The 6254-nt window shown below is 38.8% G+C and overlaps 1 long non-coding RNA gene and 5 other non-coding genes across 6 annotated transcripts; 5 read left to right on the forward strand and 1 right to left on the reverse strand.

The window, feature by feature from the left end:
* Window positions 1-1344: 1344 nt before the first annotated feature.
* On the reverse strand, window positions 1345-4571 carry LOC148186019 (uncharacterized). Its single transcript, XR_015775286.1, has 3 exons — window positions 4437-4571; window positions 4164-4242; window positions 1345-1426 (listed from the first exon to the last, which is right to left on the reverse strand). It is a non-coding gene; the product is annotated as an uncharacterized LOC148186019 (long non-coding RNA).
* trnas-uga (transfer RNA serine (anticodon UGA)) lies at window positions 1455-1536 on the forward strand. Its single transcript has one exon. It is a non-coding gene; the product is annotated as a tRNA-Ser (tRNA).
* Window positions 1750-1831, forward strand: trnas-uga (transfer RNA serine (anticodon UGA)). The gene has a single exon. It is a non-coding gene; the product is annotated as a tRNA-Ser (tRNA).
* Window positions 2050-2131, forward strand: trnas-uga (transfer RNA serine (anticodon UGA)). Its single transcript has one exon. It is a non-coding gene; the product is annotated as a tRNA-Ser (tRNA).
* trnas-cga (transfer RNA serine (anticodon CGA)) lies at window positions 2615-2696 on the forward strand. The gene has a single exon. It is a non-coding gene; the product is annotated as a tRNA-Ser (tRNA).
* trnas-uga (transfer RNA serine (anticodon UGA)) lies at window positions 3122-3203 on the forward strand. The gene has a single exon. It is a non-coding gene; the product is annotated as a tRNA-Ser (tRNA).
* Window positions 4572-6254: the final 1683 nt, after the last annotated feature.

The raw sequence follows: 6254 nt of genomic DNA on the forward strand, positions 1-6254 counted from the left end.
ATGAAGACACCAGATGATAAGTCATATGAATATACCAAATTTTATTGGGATCCTTCAAAAAATTGCAGGTTCACTCAAAACTACAAAAGTCAACCTCAAAATGGCTCTTAAGTAAAGGTGGAAGGATCAACAAAGTCAATAAGATTCATTGTCTGCAATTCATGACTGGATTCTCATTGTAATCCATCCATTAGTTGTTGAGACATTTCAATCTGACATCCTATAGCCACGCTAACAGCACAGACACAATTTTTTGTGCTACACTTGCAAATGTAGGAAGTAAAAGGAAGAGTGTATTCATTCATATCGCACAAGGTATTTCAAGCTGGCCTGTGAATTATGACAAGCTGTCGAGATGTAAATAACAACGTGCTGAGTGCAGCGCTTCCGCTCTTAAATTTATTACCTAGGCAAGTTAGGCTCAACAGTGCTTTTAAGTGCTTGAGGGAGAGTGTGCAGTGTTGCTGCAAGGTCATACATGTCTGTAGAAAGTATGATGACGATTATGTACCATCTTGCCCTGCGCTCCAACTTTTACACCTCTATCCTCGAGGGCACTGTGTGGCTACTAGTGTGGAACATACCAGCCCACATCAAAATGCTCATTCTTAGCTGTCTTACACTCATCACAATGTCTTTCCTGCTGTGGACAGACAGGACTTGCTGACACCAACAGCTACCTCTGTCAGAATATCACTGCACTGAGATCAATCTTTAAATATAAGGTGTCTGCCTAAGTGACCTCCCCTCCGTATGGCACCCTAGGCAGCTGCCTGTGTTTCCTATAGGGAGATCCACTGTCAGAAGGTTTGCAGTTGACTTTTTTTTGTCACACTTGATGTAGTTCTGTACTGTCACTAAAAGGTAATTGCCATCACCTTGGCTGGTTTTGCTTTTGAATGTTTTCCCAAAAAAGTTAGTAAAACCACAGCACTGGTTCCCATCTACAGAGCATCATCAGTGACCTCGGTGAAGTGAGGTGTCTGCACAGAGCCCAAAGGATACTGAAAGACAGCAGCCACCCCAGCCACAGTCTGTTCAGCCTGCTGCCATCTGGGAAAAGACACAGAAGTATCCGCTGCTGAACCACCAGACTACAGAGCAGCTTCTTCCCCAAGCTGTGAGACTCATAAACTCCTCCTTTGATGCCAAATGATGTAGCAGCATTTAGGGACAAATTTTAATTTCCTTTTTTTCTTGAACTACTTAAAAAAAAAAAAAAAAGACAAATAAATCTACCCGGTACCTTTTTGTATTTTGTAACAGTGGAGGAATTATTATGTCCATTGTATTAAATAAGCAATACTGCAATATAATTATACTAGATCTCAAGTTAAAGTCTTGCCTTGGAAATGTAACTTCATGGTCCACTGTGCTGGATATAGTGGCCTTTAGCAGCATCTAGTGGTGAGGATGCAAATTGCATCTGAGAATAAGAACAGGAGACTAAGTGAGTTGTCGTGGCCGAGTGGTTAAGGCGATGGACTTGAAATCCATTGGGGTCTCCCCGCGCAGGTTCAAACCCTGCCGACAACGATTATAGCTGTTTAAATTGTGATACCTTCATACTTCATCCTAAAGGTGGAAATGATAGCTCGTGTGCAAAAGACACTGACAGTCCCACAAAACATTGATAATTTGGCTTCAGGTTTATACACAAATAACATCAACATTGTATGTTTAAAAAAAAAAATATAGAAAATTTAATAGATCCATGACAATTGCTCTAATTAAGAAAGCAGGATGTGTGTTGTCGTGGCCGAGTGGTTAAGGCGATGGATTTGAAATCCATTGGGGTCTCCCCGCGCAGGTTCAAACCCTGCCGACAACGAGCACTGCTGTTTAAACTATGATATCCTCATACTGGATGTCATTCTCAGAGTGAAACTGACAACTCATGTGCAAATGATACTGGCAGTCCCATAAAAACAGTGATAATTTGGCTTCAGGTTTATAAACACATAACATCAAAATTGCATGTTTAAAAAAATATATAGAAAATTCAATAGATCCATGACAACTGCTCTCATTAAATAAACATGAATGTGAGTTGTCGTGGCCGAGTGGTTAAGGCGATGGACTTGAAATCCATTGGGGTCTCCCCGCGCAGGTTCAAACCCTGCCGACAACGAGCACTGTTTGTGTGAAGGATATCTTCACATTTGCAGCCCCTTGATACATCAGCTTTAGATATCACTCCCTAATATGGATATGGATATGTCAAGCATATGTGTAGATCTGCAGGGTGGCAAGGAGCACTTCCCCCCTGTTATGTGGAGCATGTGCATTTGCCGGCAGTTGGTCAGCTTAGTGCTGTCAGAGTGGGACACAAGGGAGACAACCTTTGCCTACAGTCCTGCCATCCATGCACCAGACACAGTTTTCGTGGTCGGCCATTAGGGCTCCCAGGTCTGTCCTCTCAGGAAGAGCTGGAGCCTGCAGAGGGCACCATCAGAACTGATGATTCTTCAATTGGAGGAGACGGTGTGGTGTTCCTCCACTCCTGCTCGACGTTGACAAAGGATGGGGTTGTCTGATACAGGCTCAGGATGGATGCCTTCAAAAAATTAAATTGATCCAGCACAACTACTCTCTTTGAACTACAGCTAAGTGAGTTGTCGTGGCCGAGTGGTTAAGGCGATGGACTCGAAATCCATTGGGGTCTCCCCGCGCAGGTTCAAACCCTGCCGACAACGATCACTGCTGTATAAATTACTTCACATTGTATTTATTCTTTGTTATGACGATAGTGCGTTCACACTTTCACAAGAAACTAGCGAAAAAGCTTCAGGTTTCACTCCTCAATATGGAAATTTTAAGCATAGGTGAAGATTACAAGGGCCCTATCACCCTCAATAAACAATAGACATTTCCACCATATGTGGAAAAAGGCAAAAATTGATGCTAAATATTCCCCAGTAAGCAGGGAATCGCTCGACTCTCAGCTTTTATAGGGAATATTGCTTTGGTTAAAAGCACAAATAGATTATGACACAAAAGGCCCCAACAAAATGTATTGAATAATTGTAATTCTGGAACTTTCAAAATAATTGTATTAAATACAATAACAGAAAATTAAATCGATCTACGAGTTGGCACTCATTGAATAAGGTATATGTGAGTTGTCGTGGCCGAGTGGTTAAGGCGATGGACTTGAAATCCATTGGGGTCTCCCCGCGCAGGTTCAAACCCTGCCGACAACGATCACTAATCAGCTCTCTCTTTGAAGAATGATATTTGCACATTTCACTCCACAATCCATTAATAGTCCAGCTTCCTTAATATGAACATGTCTGTGTCATGTACAGGTGTAGATTTCAGGGGGTATAACATCCCAAAAAAAATGTAAAAGTTGCAGAGGACTTCTATTTCCAGTAAATTAAAAAGATTTCCATCGTAAATCAATGCAGAAAAGGCAAACACTGATGCATAAAAATTCACCACAGTGAAAAAAATAAGTGTTTGATGCTCAAAATTTCGTGGGTTAGACTCTAAATCCCCTGATTTGTGTGTGTCTGACACCCAAACATTATACCATACATTTTTGTAACAAAGTAACACAGTAATTAGTTAAAATACAAACAAGATTTTCTGTAAGTATCACTATTTCTGATGATATTTTGAATGTGACGGTGTTAACACTGAAGTTGTAGCCTGATTGTATCGCAGTATGAAATGTTGGTAAATCTCTCTAATCTGTTTTGGAAATCCAGCTGGTGCTATGTGAAAATCTGATCTGCCAGCTGGCCTGGAGCTGAAGCTGACCACCAATCTGTGATGATGGAAAAATGCAGTAGAAAATGCACATAACAGAGACAATGTTTGTACTTTGTATACTTGTACTGCGGAAGAACTTGAAAGTTCAGACAAGAAACTTCCTCTACGCAGAACGCCAGTCAACATGTGCCTTTAAATATAAGTATGCATATATTGTGGGATTGTCGGTGTAAAGATATGATCTTGATGATGAAATCTGATTTCGTCCTTTAAACAAATGTATTACCAGCATTCATTGTCTGCAGGGTTTGAACCTGCATCAGAAAGTTGACTTTAAATGCATCACTTTAGCCACCTTAGCCATTAAGGCTTGAAGACGTGAACTAAATAGCAAATACTGTCACTGCACCTCCAGAACCATAGACTGTATATAAAGAGCTGCTCACCTCCTCCTACCGTTTGGAGTCGTCCTGGTTCCTTAATGTGGTGTTTGGGAAGACAGGACTGCTGCGTCTGTCCTTTGGCCTGATACCAGACAGGGACAACTGAATTACAAATAATAACTTGCTTAAAGTTCGGCTACATTGATAAAATGACGGTTAAAAGTGGAGCAAGATGTAAACATACATTTCTGTGAAGATGCTAATGCTAGCGGAGCAAACGTAGCTCATCTCACTATGGACTCAACAGGTTAATTTCCATCACTCACAGTGACCTACCTTTTTGTGAGGAAGTGGGTGACAAACTGTCACAGTTTCTTTTCTTTCCTGTCTTTCTTTTCATTTTTGGTACCCATACTTTTCTTTTGGAAGCTAACAGGCTCAGCTCCGTTAACGAGTACCGTTTGCTCCAGGTGTGTGGACAGGACCGAACCATTTCATGACAATACTGGGGGGAAGAGATACAGAGGCTCTCTGGATGTTTACTCTTTTTGCCAAAAACAAGAAAGGAAAAGGACACCGTGAGTATTAATTAGCACTGTGTAAGGAAAATCTTCTGTTAATGATGATAGGTTAATAATTTTGTATTGGAAAAAAAATCTTAATGTTTCAATATTTTAAGCCCCCCTGTCAGACATGTGCCCTTAGAATCATCCTAACTTTTCTCCTCCTCATAGCGCCCTGTGCTACTGTCATGATGAAGCTGTCATAATCGCATGGAAGATGAAATCCTGCCTGCAGACATTATGTTTCAAACAAATTTACATGGATGGACAAATTACACAACTTTTTTACTTGAGACCAAGTAGGCCTATATATTCTCCCGGTCGAACATTACTCCAAGAGTTGATTCTTTAAAACTTTTGCAAATTGGCTTCATTTCTTTCAAAAAACATTGAAATAAGGAAATGTTCAAAGAAAGAAAAAAGACACAAAAATGGTAGGAAAATAGTTTGTTTTTAAAGTAAAAAAAAAGTACTAAAAATGTTTTTTAAAAAACAAATAAGAAAAGAAGTTGAAAAAAAAACGAGGAAATGGGCTTAAAAATAGAATAATTCTGTAACATAATTTCAGATATGTGACTATGATTATTATTAACCTAGTTTGCCCCTAGCTTTTCCCTTTCCCTAGACATTTTTTTACCAAGCTTTTTCAGAATAATTTTCTAAATTTACAATTTCTTGTAATTTGTGAAACATTTCTTATCAGCTTGCTCATTGCCTTTTCCCCATATTTTAGAAAGAAATCACACTAATTGGCTCTGAGTTTAAAGGGTTAAGTACTTGTAAGAGGCCTCCAAAATCAGCACTAGAAATGTGATGTCTCGCTTTTGAAAATACTTATGTGTTCAAAGTACTTAAAAAAAATCTCAATGCCTTTTTGTATATTGTCTCAATACACTGATAGATCCTAAGGACTCTAAAGCAACCAAATACATGCACTGACTTTCTTGGAGAACTTGAAGAATGACAAGCTTGTTGAATATGCTGCAGAGTCTTTAAATGCAGTTCTTGTTTGTCTCTCTGTTGCAACTAACTCAAAACAAATATCTTGTCCTCTGGCCCATACCTTGTCTCACAGTGGAATTGTAGATGCAGCTTCTTCAAAAAATAATAAATAAAATAATAAAATGAACAGATAAATATACAACCTACCTTACCATCCTAATTATACACTTATAGCTTTATAACTGTTCAACAGCAACTTGGCTGGATAGAAAAATCCTAGTAAAAATTGTATGATTTCACAACCACAATTATATTACAGACAATGACACCCACCCAATTTTTGTCCAAAAGTGAGCTTCTGTTTCCAATGCAAACAATCCTTATGGATTTTTTGTCATTTTAGAAAAGAAAAAAAAAAAAAAATCAACTGCTGACTTCCGAGAAAATGTAGAGAGCCTTTATAGAAAAGTCGTGGAGTCACAAGTACAATGTTTGTATTTCAACTGTAGTTGAGTCAAAGTAACAGGTTTTTAATTCTAAAATAATTTTGATTTTGTTTAATTTGCGGGTGTATTACTCCGATACATTGTATGTCTGGTGGAAGAAATGTTAACTGTTTTTTTTTTTATTAACATTTACACTGAAACAC

Source organism: Plectropomus leopardus, chromosome 21 (assembly GCF_026936395.1).
Source record: "Plectropomus leopardus strain MGB_pleo_1.0 chromosome 21, ASM2693639v1, whole genome shotgun sequence".
Taxonomy (NCBI): Eukaryota; Metazoa; Chordata; class Actinopteri; order Perciformes; family Serranidae; genus Plectropomus; species Plectropomus leopardus.